The sequence below is a fragment of the Nomascus leucogenys genome, chromosome 3 (genome assembly GCF_006542625.1).
Source record: "Nomascus leucogenys isolate Asia chromosome 3, Asia_NLE_v1, whole genome shotgun sequence".
NCBI classification, from domain to species: Eukaryota; Metazoa; Chordata; class Mammalia; order Primates; family Hylobatidae; genus Nomascus; species Nomascus leucogenys.
This window is the reverse complement of record NC_044383.1, coordinates 123,564,884-123,577,938: the sequence shown is the minus strand read 5'-3', so window position 1 is coordinate 123,577,938 and position 13,055 is coordinate 123,564,884. Positions and strand designations below refer to the sequence as shown.

The 13,055-nt window shown below is 40.4% G+C and overlaps 1 long non-coding RNA gene across 1 annotated transcript in view; it reads right to left on the bottom strand.

Moving 5' to 3' along the window:
- Positions 1-544: 544 nt before the first annotated feature.
- LOC115834460 overlaps positions 545-13,055 on the bottom strand; it is a 29,288-nt gene continuing 16,777 nt past the window's right edge. Inside the window, exon 3 of the long non-coding RNA XR_004029372.1 lies at positions 545-664. This is a non-coding gene — a long non-coding RNA (uncharacterized LOC115834460). The remainder of the gene's footprint in view (positions 665-13,055) is intronic.

Sequence of the window (13,055 nt, the reverse complement as noted above, 5' to 3'; positions counted from 1 at the left end):
TCTTTTTAACAGTTATTATTTTTAATTGACACATAATAAATGCATGTAATTATGGGGTACAATGTGATATTTTGATACATGTATACAACGTGTAATGATCAAATCAGGGTAATTAGCAAATCCACCACCTCAAACATTTATCATTTCTTTGTGTTGAGAACACTCAAAAGTCTCTCTTTCAGCTATTTGAAAATATACATGGTCTACTATTACAACATATAACAAAAATGATAAAATCTATGCAAAGCATTTTAAGATCACTGAAAGAAGCAGCTAACTCTGACTGAGGGATATGAGGTTGGCAGAACCATGCAAGGTTTTACAGGAAAGGTGAGAGATTACCTAATGCTTGAAGAATGGAGTTTTGCTGACATGGAGGAGTACTAAAAACAAATTGCTCCTAGGGAAGATCATCTCCAAAGCATGTTAGAATTCTTTATGTTGAAGGTGACAGACTCCCCAACTCAAATTGGTTGAAGTCAAAATACGAGTAGGTTTATCTTACATGTAGTTTGACTTAAGATTCAAACAATCTTACCAGGATTCTGGCTCCATCTTTCTGTGTCTTTGTCAGTTCTACATTCCTTCATCGTCAGGCGGGGTCTGCTCGTAGTTACAAAATGACCATCGCAGTTCCAGATCTCACATCTTCATCCACCACTCTCTGGGGGAAATGTGGTAAAAGTCTTAGGATTCATTTTTGCTCATGAGATTTAACTGGGTTATGTACACATCTCTGAATTTATCACTATAGTTAATGGCGGAGTATAAGGTCATAGCTGACACTCCTCTAATAAAAGACATATTAGCAAGAGAAAAAATAACAAATTTACTTCACAGTTGTTTTTTTTTTTTCTTTGAGACGGAGTCTCGCTCTGTCACCAAGGCTGGAGTGCAGTGGCACAATCTCGGCTCACTGCAAGCTCCGCCTCCCCGGTTCACGCCATTCTCCTGCCTCAGTCTCCCGAGCAGCTGGGACCACAGGTGCCCACCACCACGCCCGGCTAAGTTTTTTGTATTTTTTAGTAGAGACGGGGTTTCACCGTGTTAGCCAGGATGGTCCCGATCTCCTGACCTCGTGATCTGCCCGCCTTGGCCTCCCAAAGTGCTGGGATTACAAGCATGAGCCACCGAGCCCGGCCGACAGAGTTTTTCATGTGAGATGACAGCCTTCAGAAACAAAGACTCAAAGACCCAGGGAAAACTATTTTCATACTTAGACTTGACGAACAATGGACAGCCATGTAGAAATATGATTGGACCAAAAGGGCGTGATCTAATGGTAAGTAATTGAGAAGGAAACCCAGCAAGGCCTGTTTGTCCAGCTTCTTCTCAGCCTCTCTGTGTAGCAATTTCTTCCTCTGGTTACAGACAGACATACCTGTCGCATGAGGGTCAGGGTCTTCAAGGAGAAGGTCAGAGAGTGACATTTCTAGGTTTTATGGCTTGCTTTGAGGGAAAGGAGTTCTAGTTTCTATGCCCTGTTTTGGGGAAGAAATGGGGGAAGGAAAAAAGAGGTGAGAAAGTCAGAGAGGATTTCCTGCTTCTGAGGCCCTTCCAATCTCCTTGAGTTCAAAGTACTCACTTGCCAAAATGCTGTCCTTTGGAGTATTGTCTTCCGAGCCTCCACAGGAAAAAGCTATTTCAGTGGCTTCAGCCAATCAAGAACTATCCCTAGAACTGGAAGGGGTTCAGTCCCATCCTAATCACATGGCAAAGAATGAGAGAGAGGTAAGTTCCTCCAAGGGATATCAAAATATTGTTGCCAGGAGAAGGGAGAATGAATGGCGGGGAGGCAGTTACCAACACCATCTGTAAATGGCAGGAAAGTGTTTTTATGTGTGGTCTCACTACAGAACTGGAAGATTTATAATTTACATTTGGAGGACAGGGAGCATTTGGAGGTGTGACCACTGATAAGATTGAAAGGGAGGCAGGAATGCTAGTGAGAAGGGCAATGCTGCATTAGTTTAGGTAAACACTAAGCTGTTAGAACAAAGAGCCTCCAAACTGGAGTGGCTTAAAGAAGACAGAGATGATCTCTGATTTAAGCAGTAGCCCTAAATAACAACGTGGCTTTGCTCCACATGATTGTTCAATCAATTCCTTCCTTCCTGTTGCTCCAGCATCCCCTGGGCCATTGACATTGCATGGTTGGTTGAAGTTGGGTCACGAACATATCCATGTTTTATCTCATGGGAAAAAGAAAGAGACGAAGGTCAGAGTAGCAATTTCTTTTTAAATAAGAGTACATATTACATCATCCCATTCCGTGGATGAGAACTTAGTCAATGGCCACCTAGCCACAAAGGAGGCTGAGAAATGTAGTCTCTAGCTGGGGGTGGAATGGGTATGTCCAAGACGAAGGGAAGAACAGATTTTAGGGCAAAGAGCAATTTGCCATGGATGATAAAACTCTGGTAGAATTATTCAGTAAACAAAGGAGTAGAATGAGATGATCCCATTTGAGTTTAAGAGATTTTCCTTGAGTGTGAAAAGAAGCTAAAGTGAGACAGACTCACCACTTAAGAATCATTCAAATGTGAAATGTTGAAGGCCTGAATAAGGTCTCCTTGGAGATAAAATAAAAGAGTTGAAATACATGCCCTCTAAGACCTTTTTTCTCCTCTTTATATCAGACTTCTAAGTAGCTGCTCACTTCTATGGGTCACCAATTCTGGAGAGGTCTAGGCATGTTTTTAAAAAGAGCCTACCCACACACATGGACTCAGTGGATGTTAATAAAACACCAAATGCTGTCAGGAGCATGGACTGAGCTGTTTCTATCATATGACAGGGTAGAGAGCAACTCATTTCTGCTTATTACAATGCAATACATTATTAAATAGTGTGTCAGAGAGGGAAAAGCCGGAGTGCAGCAACTTACTAACTGTGTAGTTTTGGGGGAGGGTACTTGGTCTCCCTCTGCCCTTCGGTTTCTTAGTATATAAACATGGAACTAATACTCTCTGAAAGTATTGTGAGAATTAATGAAATCATCTATGTGACAGGCAGGTGCTCAGCGAGGGACATTGATGCTTGTCCCTTCCTGTCCAACATGTGCTTGTAAATTTGCCTTTGTTCTTAAGAACATCTTCATGCCAATATCAGAGGGAAAGAGACTTTTTTTTTTTTTTTACCTAGATATGCTGTTCCCTGTCCTGGCCTTCTACCCTGATTCAGGCTGATTCCCCTAGGGGAGCCTAGTGACTGAAGATCCACAAGCTCCTTGCAGCTGGTAGAGGTAGCACATTAGAAATTCATTTTTTCCTGTCATAATAACAAAGTGCAGGGTGGCAGGCTGGGCATAGTTTCGTATGGGAAAACCCACAGAAGGGGACAGCTGAAGGGAGCTGTGCTTTTCTCCGGTATTTCTTGTCAGGGAGAACCATCCTCAAAAGGACAAAAAAAAAAAAAAAAAAAAAAAAAGTCCCTGTTGAATTTGGATGTCTCATTTCTAGGGGCAAAATAGTTCTGCACTCACAGCCTCTTAGCCTGCTTTTGCTGAATCATCCAGGCTCTTGGGAGTACAATCACTTTACAGGCTTTCCCTTCAACTGTTACCATCCCTCCTCCTAGAACATCAGTAGCTCAGGGAACTAGACGGGCTGCGTTCTTGATTTGCCTCTGGAAAAAATTCCCAAGAAATTAAATTCCTCCGTTTGTTTCTTAAGTCCTAGAAGTAGCAGTTTAATTGGGGGAAATTTTAAAAAGATAAACTAGGTGTTTTTTTTTTCCTGAACAAATGAATAGATGAATGTAAGTTGGTGACGTATGGGCACTGGGTGTGAGTGTGCAAGTTGTGTCTGCGGCTTTGTCCAAACATCTCCAGGTATGGTGAAATGCACTCAGGAAATGAAGCATAGGTCTTCAAGAGGCAAGACGAAACCCAACTGTGCACAAACGAACAACTGGCCTCTCAGTGGCTTCTTTGCCAGTAAGCAATGTTTTGTTTAAAAGACACATGCTACAGTATATCAGAAAATAGATGTAAAGATATGTTAGGACCAGTATCTTAGCTAATGAGTAAAGCAACACTAAAACATCTTCAAACTCAAAGGCAACTTGAAGAAGAAAAGTATTCCAGGCCCCTTAGGGGAACGTTTAAGAGAGCAGAGCCGCCTTCTCCACTGGGCCCCAAGGCATGCTGCCCGCGATAATTTTAAGGGCCCACAAGAATCTATTACATCTTATCTAAAAGAGGAAAAAAATGTTGACATATTTAAAATTATGTTGTTATCGTTATGGTGGGAGGGGCCCACGAAGGCAAAAGTGCCCACAGTCCACCAAAGTAATAATGTGAAGAGAAGCCAAAGTTTAAAAACAGAAAGAATATACAAATGAAAAGAGAGAAAATTAGCAAACTTTAAATATTCAGTAGTCTGTCATCAATAATAAAATCTAATGACTTTGTGGAATACAGTATAGATTTCCCCAGTTGATAGGCTGTTATTTTCATCACTCCAAATATTGATATGAATCAAGTTCGACCCTACTTTTCTTGCTAATGTAAGATGAGCCGACACGAAATCACCGACGTGTTCAGGTGCTACCTGCTCTCCCTCAACCTGACATCTTTTACTTCCCTCCAACGTGGGGATGAACTAATGCCTCTGGGTCAGTTTCCGGCATTTATTGTCAACCAGCGGGGGTTGCTAGAGAACAATCCCGGCCTCTCGTGTGTACCGACAGCCCTCAGAGAAAACCAAAGCCTTGGTTGGCAGTTTGGGCTTCTCGGCGCCAAAGTAGGCAAAGAGTCTAATTTGCTGTAGAGAAACGGAGCACTTTGAGCTTAGAGATGAAGAAGCAAACACGTTAGAAGTGACGTTTCTTGCTGAAGAAGGTTCTGGGTCTTTGTGACTTGGATGTGAGATCTCCTGTCGGCCGATAGCCAGGGGAAGTCTCAGTGAGAAGCGTGAGGAATTCGGCTGATCCTCCCTCTCAAGCGAACCTGCAGCCCCTTCCTTGGTGAGTGCTGGCTCACTCAGGCTGCTCTCACCGGGGCGAGGTTCGTGTTTCCTGTGCGCTTGCTTTTGAGTTGGGCAAGATTTAAATCTGAACTCCAGTCTGGCATAGAAAAGAACTCCCTGATATAACTCTAGTAACAACAAACAAACTGAAACTTCAGACGAGTTGCGAGTTTTCTTGTTGAGGATTTAGTAAAATGCTGCCAAGGCTGCCGCCTGGTAATAATGTTAGTAAACTAGTAAACCGCCCGCCCCCGCAAGGATGGCCACTCTCAGCTAAAGGGCCAGTTTCAGAAATTCAGTCTTGAAGTGGCGTTTGCTGTCTTGCTGCTGCCTATTGTGTTAAAGAAGGGTTGGGTTTTTTTTTTTTTTTTTTTGGTGAGTTTTTTTTTTTTTTTTTGGCCTGATTGTAAATGTTTTGAATGTAAAAGACACCCAAATTCATTAAATGTGTGAAATGATGGGAAAAAAAGTGTGAAATTGTAACAGTCGGTTTGTAGTTGATTAATAGAAATCTCTTCTAACAATCCCCAGAACCTTCCAGGGGTCATTGGAACAGAGCAGCTGTAGAGACAGCAGGAGCGATTTTGACACTGCCCAGTGAGGGCCGTGCAGCGTTCCCAACAAGTGGGCAGAGTCCCATGCACTCTGCTCTCTCCTGGCCTCTCCCAGACGATTGGCTGCAAGGTCAAATGAACATGCAGATTAACCAGCAAGGTGCTGCTCTGCTTTTGGTCTTGAACGGGTTTGTCTTTAAGAGACATTATGGTTTCAAATGGATGAATCGCTTGGAGTTAAAAAGGCCACTTTGGCCACGGGTAACTGCTTGCTCCTGGCCAGTCTGATTTCTTAGCTTGACCATCTGTGCCACAAGCAGAATAATTTGCATAATTTGGTGTGTGGCAGCAACTTTGGGGTGTTCTGGAAAGGGCTACTGAATGAGCACAAGACTTGGCAATTGGTTGGCATCTCCAGCTCCCCGTTTGCCACACCTCTTCGGATATAGACAAGCCTTGACAAGGGCAAGTAAAAAATGGCCCTTCTTTGAGGGAGCACATTTTTCCATATTTTTTGGCCTCTGCCCACCCCAAACCTGTAGTGTCTTTTCTTTCTGAAACTCTGCTGCAGGCTCCCGTCCTGAAGTTAAAGGATTTTGCCTTCGAAGAGGTACAAAGGAAACATCAAAGTAAAGTCCTCACAGTGACATAAGGATAGAATAATGGTGACCTAGCAGCTAGAGACTTGGCCAAATGCTGAAAGTAATTCACGCCACTCACTAACAATGGGGGATGTGTGACAATGATATATACCAGGAGACAAGGACAACCTCTTTGCAGGGCTTCGATGCCCCACAAACCCAATTGTAGGCAGATCAATACTGTCATAAGACAATTATCAAAGACCATCAGCACATCATATTTTCATACCATAAACAGCTCAAGGCGCCAGGGATAGCTTTCCTACAGAAAGCACATAGCATAAATTTGAAGGGTGTGAAATTGACATGATTAATAATTATAGTTATTAGCACATGTGCCAGCTGCTCGTGTATGGTTTATCCCTTGATTTATGGTGCCATAAATGCCCATCTCTCCCTCTGATGGCGAATCAAGGGGGCACACAACCATGGGCAGAATGAGTCTCTCATTGCCAGAAGTTTCATCACAAATAAAAGAAAAAAGTGGGCTGAAAATCACCCTGGATCAGGAGACACCTCGGCGAGAGGGGAGCTGCCTTTTGTTTGCCTGGCTGCTTTATCGGCTGCTGAAACCTGTCTGCTCAGTGTTCTCAAAGACTTTGAAGTTTGGACTGCAGCTAACAAGGGGCTATAGTTTTCTAGCCCCCCTCACTCCTTGGAGCTGTTGCCAGGCTGCAAACAGTCAGTATACATATTACAGAAGAAACCACTCGGGCCAACAATGGAAGAAGCAAAAACTAACATTTGGGGTGCCAAAGTTAAAGTTTTTGTTGTCAGATGCAATTTGAGAGAGGTTTTCTCGGAGTTTAATAATAAATGTTTTGTTTCATATGATTATAAACCGATCTGAACATGGACAGTATATCAAAATACATTTTAGAATCTGATTCCTTAGCAATCATTATCCTTAGGACAGGAGACAACTCAATAAAGACCCAAGTCTAAACACATGAATTTCTCTCACCTTTTACCTCCGCAAGTATGAGTAGATAATATAATTTGCTGTTCATGACCATGTAATGTTAAATTACATGTTTAGAAGAAAAATAATAAAGGATGGTAACAAACATGAGATCTGTTTTAGTCATTTGGAGAATGGCTTTCTTTAATTTTTGAGACCTGTTTTAAAAAAAGAACAAAACAGGTAGAGGATGCAGAAAAGTTTTGTTTTTTTTTTTCATTTTAGGGTCATCATTATTCAAGTATGTTTACAGACATTGGAAAGGTAAACAAATATATTAGAAGGGAAAGCTTTTATAAAAGGCAAAACTTAAAACATGCATTCCAAATATGGATATTATAGGACACATTAAACTTTGCTAAAAATGAATGAAAAAGTCCTTTGTAGATCACCCCAACAGGCACCAGAAAAACTTGAAGACTTTTCCTCTCCTGCCGTGTTCCTCTGGTTCTGTTTCCTTGCCTCCTTTTTTGAGCTAGCAAGCCCCAGCCAGCCTGGAAGCCTGGCTTCAGGGCATTAGTCCAGTGGAAGTGAGGTCTGAGCAAGGGAGCCTGCGACATTTTCCTAAATCCACCTTCAGCAGCTCCCACTCCTGAACCAAGACCAAGATATGGGAATCATTGATACTGCTAAGAGATCGGCTTTGACAGAACATGCCTGTACTCATAGGCCTTCAAAACAATGCATACCGACTTTTTAATAACACTGGAGAGAATTCGCATTCCCGAATATTACTCAGATGATGATTCTCCTCCATAGAAAACTAAACTAATGTAAAAGACCAGCAGACACTTCTGCAGGCTTTTTGAAGACAACAGAATTCTCAGTAATATCTTTGGAAATAATTCAGGAAAGACTGTCACACTTTAGGCCGCTTAAGGCAAACAACCACAAAACAATGAAGCCTAGGGAGCTTGAAAAAAGATGTTTCAAGCAAGCAGTGTTTCCAAAAACATCCGCTTTTTCTGACTAGTGAACATAGATAAAAATTAAAAAGTTCTTAATCTAAAGCTCAGTAAACATAATGTAAGTGAAGTGCTTAATATTTTAATTAAAAGTAAATTTACCATAGGAGTGCTTTCTAAACGAGTTACTTGTTTTAAGAGTAACACTGTTATATAGATTAAAATAACATTATTGATAATGCTTTTGAAGCAAATCATCATAGACAGATTACAGAATTATATGTTATTGTTAACTTAAAGAAAAAAGAGGAATTTAAAAGTAAAAGACAATTTTTAAAGGCTGGAATGAATAGTGGATTAAATAATGAAAACTTAGGTAATTCATGTTCTGAAAGAACCAGAGTTTTTAAAGAGGTATTTCTAAATAATGACAATGGAGCTGCATGTTTGAATTGTATTATTAAGAACTGATTTTAGCAATAGTAAAGAAAACTGTAAGAGAACAAAGTTAATAGATAATTTCTCATGTGGCATATAGCATAATTTTAATGCAGGAGGAGGAAATTTTAGGACTAAGACCAACAAAATGTTCTACAAAATACTATGCACATAGACTCCTTAAAGTATTATTGGTCAAGGATCCATTTCAGATCTTGCCAAAATACTTTACTCTGCAAACATAAGAACTAGAAGATACTTAATAAGTGCTTTGGAAAGAGTAGATGAATGAAGTAATAACCACATATTAAGAAAATAAAAAAAAATTTTGATAAATTTGAAGAAAAATGTCTTTTTCCCCGACGATTAAATTATGAGTGACTTTGCTTGGCAACATCTACAAGAAAATAAAGGAATATGTACCCCTAAGGAGATCACAGAAAGAATTAGGATCCAAATGGATCTCTAAATTTGAGTATTGCACAGAAGAAAAAGAAGGGATATGAGCAGAGAATTGGAAATATGTAAGATGACAAAGTCAATACGTGTGTCCACATTGACTAAGTACCTTTAATAATTTCCTTTTCATCCATGAATACATAACTGGGTACCCATAAAAAGTGCTTGGGTCTACATTCTAGAGTCTCAGGGAATGGCTCAAGCCCACTGCTACCCACTCATTAGTACCTGCTTGCTTTCCCCAATCCCCAGTTTCATTTTATAATTTGATTTTTCCAAATCAACTTGACTCCACTATTCAACCTTAGAACCAGCAGTGTTTTAATGCTAAAAACTGGCTGGTGGCTGCTTGCCCAAGAGGAGAACTTAGATCTTTTGTAGTTGTCAAAATCTTACAAAGTTTGTCCTTTGTAATAAGGTTGCTGGAAAAATGTTTGCTAAAAGGTCCTCCCTATTTGCCCTCTCCTCACTTAGGGGCCCCAGAAAATACTTCCTTGGGTTTCCTGCTATTACCTAGACACATTTAGGTTAGCAGCCATCACTTGAGTGTTGGTAGATTACATTCTTTGCCCTTCACATTGCAAGTTTCAGTCATGCATGACATTTTGGTAGATCTAAGACATGGTCTCCACAATAGAAAGAGGCCACTGCCATTGTTTGGTATGTTTTTTGTTCAGTCTATTGCTTACTGTTCTATTTTTGTGTAGGAGTGAAAGAACCCCCTCCTTCACCTCTTGACATTTGATATTTGAGTTTGAGAAATAGACTGACAATAGATTGATTAACAAGAGAAAAAGTATATAAATTTATTTACATGCATGGGGGCATCATAAGAAAGTGAGTGCCCAATAACCCCATGACGTCTAGAAGTTTATATACCCTTCTTCATAGGAGAGAAGGAAATGGAGGTGTAGGCAATTTTAGAGGGGTAGTAAATGATTTTTAGGGGAAATGAATGGGCCCATAGAACAGACAATGGCCTGGGGTAATATTTGTCTGGGCTCCAGGTATGACATTTGATTTTTCAGTCTCTTCCTCTGTGATATAAATTTAATCTGCCTTGGTTAATGAAATTTCAGTTAGAAGACTGAAGTCTATTGTGTTCCTCTTTAGTGGATCCAATCTTTAGATAGGTAAAGAAACTTTAGAGAAAAGACTTTCCCTGTGCTTTGGAAGAGACAGAGGGCTGAAAGACAGGGGTTGGGAGAAGGTCAGAGAGAGACCTTGCTTGTAAGGCTGCTTCTTACTTCAAAACACTCAACATGTAAAGCTCCATGCTTTGGAGGATTGCTTTCTGAGCCCTAACTGTTGCTTTGGCACTTGATCAAACCAAATGGCCTTACTTTGAATTCTGTTTCTTACTTCTTGGTTGATATTGGCATCATTTGGCAAAGTGCTGCCAAAGTAACAGGTTTAGTTCACTATTCCAGAGGTAAAACTTTTATTGGATAAAGGTTTCCCTAATTGCAGGCTAATTTATTTAGGTGAATCACCAGCTCATAACAGTTCTGGGTTTGAAACTTCTCTATAATCTCTAACATGACTTATTGACTGGATCTTTAGAGAGTCCAGGAACTTTCCCGGAGGAGTTCAATACCAGCTTCCAGCTTCCAGCTCCCTTGTTGCAGTCTAGAGCCAGGCTTTGTAAAACAGATTTAATAAAACTGAATCTAATCCATAGCCCAGAAGTAATTTTTGGTGACAGAGAATGAATTAAATAGAACATCAATTCTGACACAATTGGCACATCATCGGAGGAACAGGCTTAAGCTCTGCGTCAATCTCCTTGGGCTGCCAAATTTCCTTAAAAGCTGCCAGAGACCCATCTACTAATGTTATTAAATGCTTTTGGAAGTTGAACTATACACATGTGGCCATAGAAAATGCCAATCAACATGTAGTTTGAACTTTGCCTAGGGTGGAAGTTCTGTGGCAAGAGATAATCATTGCTCATGGAAAAAAGATACAGTAGATTTAGTCTAGACCTCAAAAAATTCACCATATTGTTGAGAAGAATAAGCACAAAACATAAGGCACTCTAGAAACCATAAATCATAAAAATGGTCAAAGGGTGTATGATAAGCGTCAAATGGCAGCACAGAAACAACATGTCATGAGTTCTGAAAGGTGAGAGGTCTAGTGAGAGGGGCCAAGGAAGTCTTCACAGAATAGATGAGGTTTCAATTGGGTCCTGAATGGTGGAAGGGATTTGGTAGGTAGAGAAATATAGGGGGCCCTGCTGGTGAAAGAGTAGAGCTGTTTGGAAGACGATAGGCAAGATGTAGAGAGAAGGGCAGAGAACTAAGGATGAAGCCACAGGACTTGCCAACTCCAAAGCAGATCCACTGCTATCTACCTACATGGGATGTTAATTGGCAGAAACAACCAATAATTGGTTCCTCTCTGGCTTTAAGTGACCCAGCCATCCCATTACTGGGTATATACCCAAAGGATTATAAATCATGCTGCTATAAAGACACATGCACACATATGTTTATGGTGGCACTATTCACAATAGCAAAGAGTTGGAACCAACCCAAATATCCATCAATGATAGACTGGATTAAGAAAATGTGGCACATATACACCATGGAATACTATACAGCCATAAAAAAGGATGAGTTCATGTCCTTTGTAGGAACATGGATGAAGCTTGAAACCATCATTCTGAGCAAACTATCTCAAGGACAGAAAACCAAACACTGCATGTTCACACTCACAGATGGGAATTGAACAATGAGAACACTAGGACACAGGGTGGGGAACACCACACATTGGAGCCTGTCATGCGGTTGGGGGAGCAGGGAGGGTTAGCATTAGGAGATATACCTAATGTAAATGAAGAGTTAACGGGTGCAGCACACCAACATGGCACATGTATACATATTGTAACAAACCTGCACGTTGTGCACATGTACCCTAGAACTTAAAGTATAATAATAATAAAAAAAAGAACTGTGTGAATTAGAATCCATGCATCTTTTAATTGAACAGCTCTTGCTGCTTTTTATTCTAGATCCTTTCCAACTATCAAGATACTAGAGTTATTTCTCTGCAATACCCTAGGTACCCATGAATAATAAAGCTTGTGCCTGTACCATGTTCCTTGTCTTGGGATTTGGAAGCACACTCTTGGATGGGTTGAGCTGCTGCCCTTGATACAGGAGTATGATTATTTTGAGGTGAATATGTTCAGTCCTCTATTATTCTTCTGGGAAAGATAATGATACTGATGTCTTTAAAATAGAGTGGTGATAAGCATGACAGGACTATTCCATCATCAAGGAAGGAGTATTGATATAAGTTATAATGAATTAAACATTTATCTTACTCCAGGCAAGAGAAAGAAAGGGCATCCAAATAGAAAGAGAGGAAGTTAAATTATCCCTGTTTGCAGACGACGTGATTCTATATCTAGAAAACCCCACAGCCTTGACTCAAATGCTCCTCCAGCTGATAAACAACTTCAGCAAAGTTTCAGGATACAAAATCAATGTGCAAAAATTACTAGCATTCCTATACAACAACAACAGCTGAGACAAGAACCAAATCAGGAAGGCAACCCCCTTTACAATTGCCACAGAAAGAATAAATTACCTAGGAATACAGCTAACCAGGGAGGTGAAAGGTCTCTACAATGTGAATTACAAAACACTACTCAAAGAAATCAGAGAAGAAACAAACAATTGGAAAAACAGCCCATGCTCATGGATAGAAAGAATCAATATTATTAAAATGATCATACTGCCCGAAGCAATCTATAGATTCAAGGGCTATTCCTATCAAACCACCAACAACATTCTTCACAGAACTAGAAAAGGCTATTTTAAAATTGATATGAAACCAAAAAAGAGCCCAAACAGTCAAGGCAATCCTTAGCCAAAAGAACAAAGCTGAAGGCATCAAGTTACCTGACTTCAAACTATACTAGAGGGCTATAGTAACCAAAAGAGCATGGTACAAAAACAGGCACATAGACCAATGGAACAGAATAGAGAGCCCAGAAAGAAGGCCACACCTGCAACCATCTGCTCTTTGACAAAGCTGACAAAAACAAGCAATGGGGAAAAGGATCTATTCAATAGATGGTGCTGAGATCAGTAGATGGCTAGCCATATGCAGAAGAT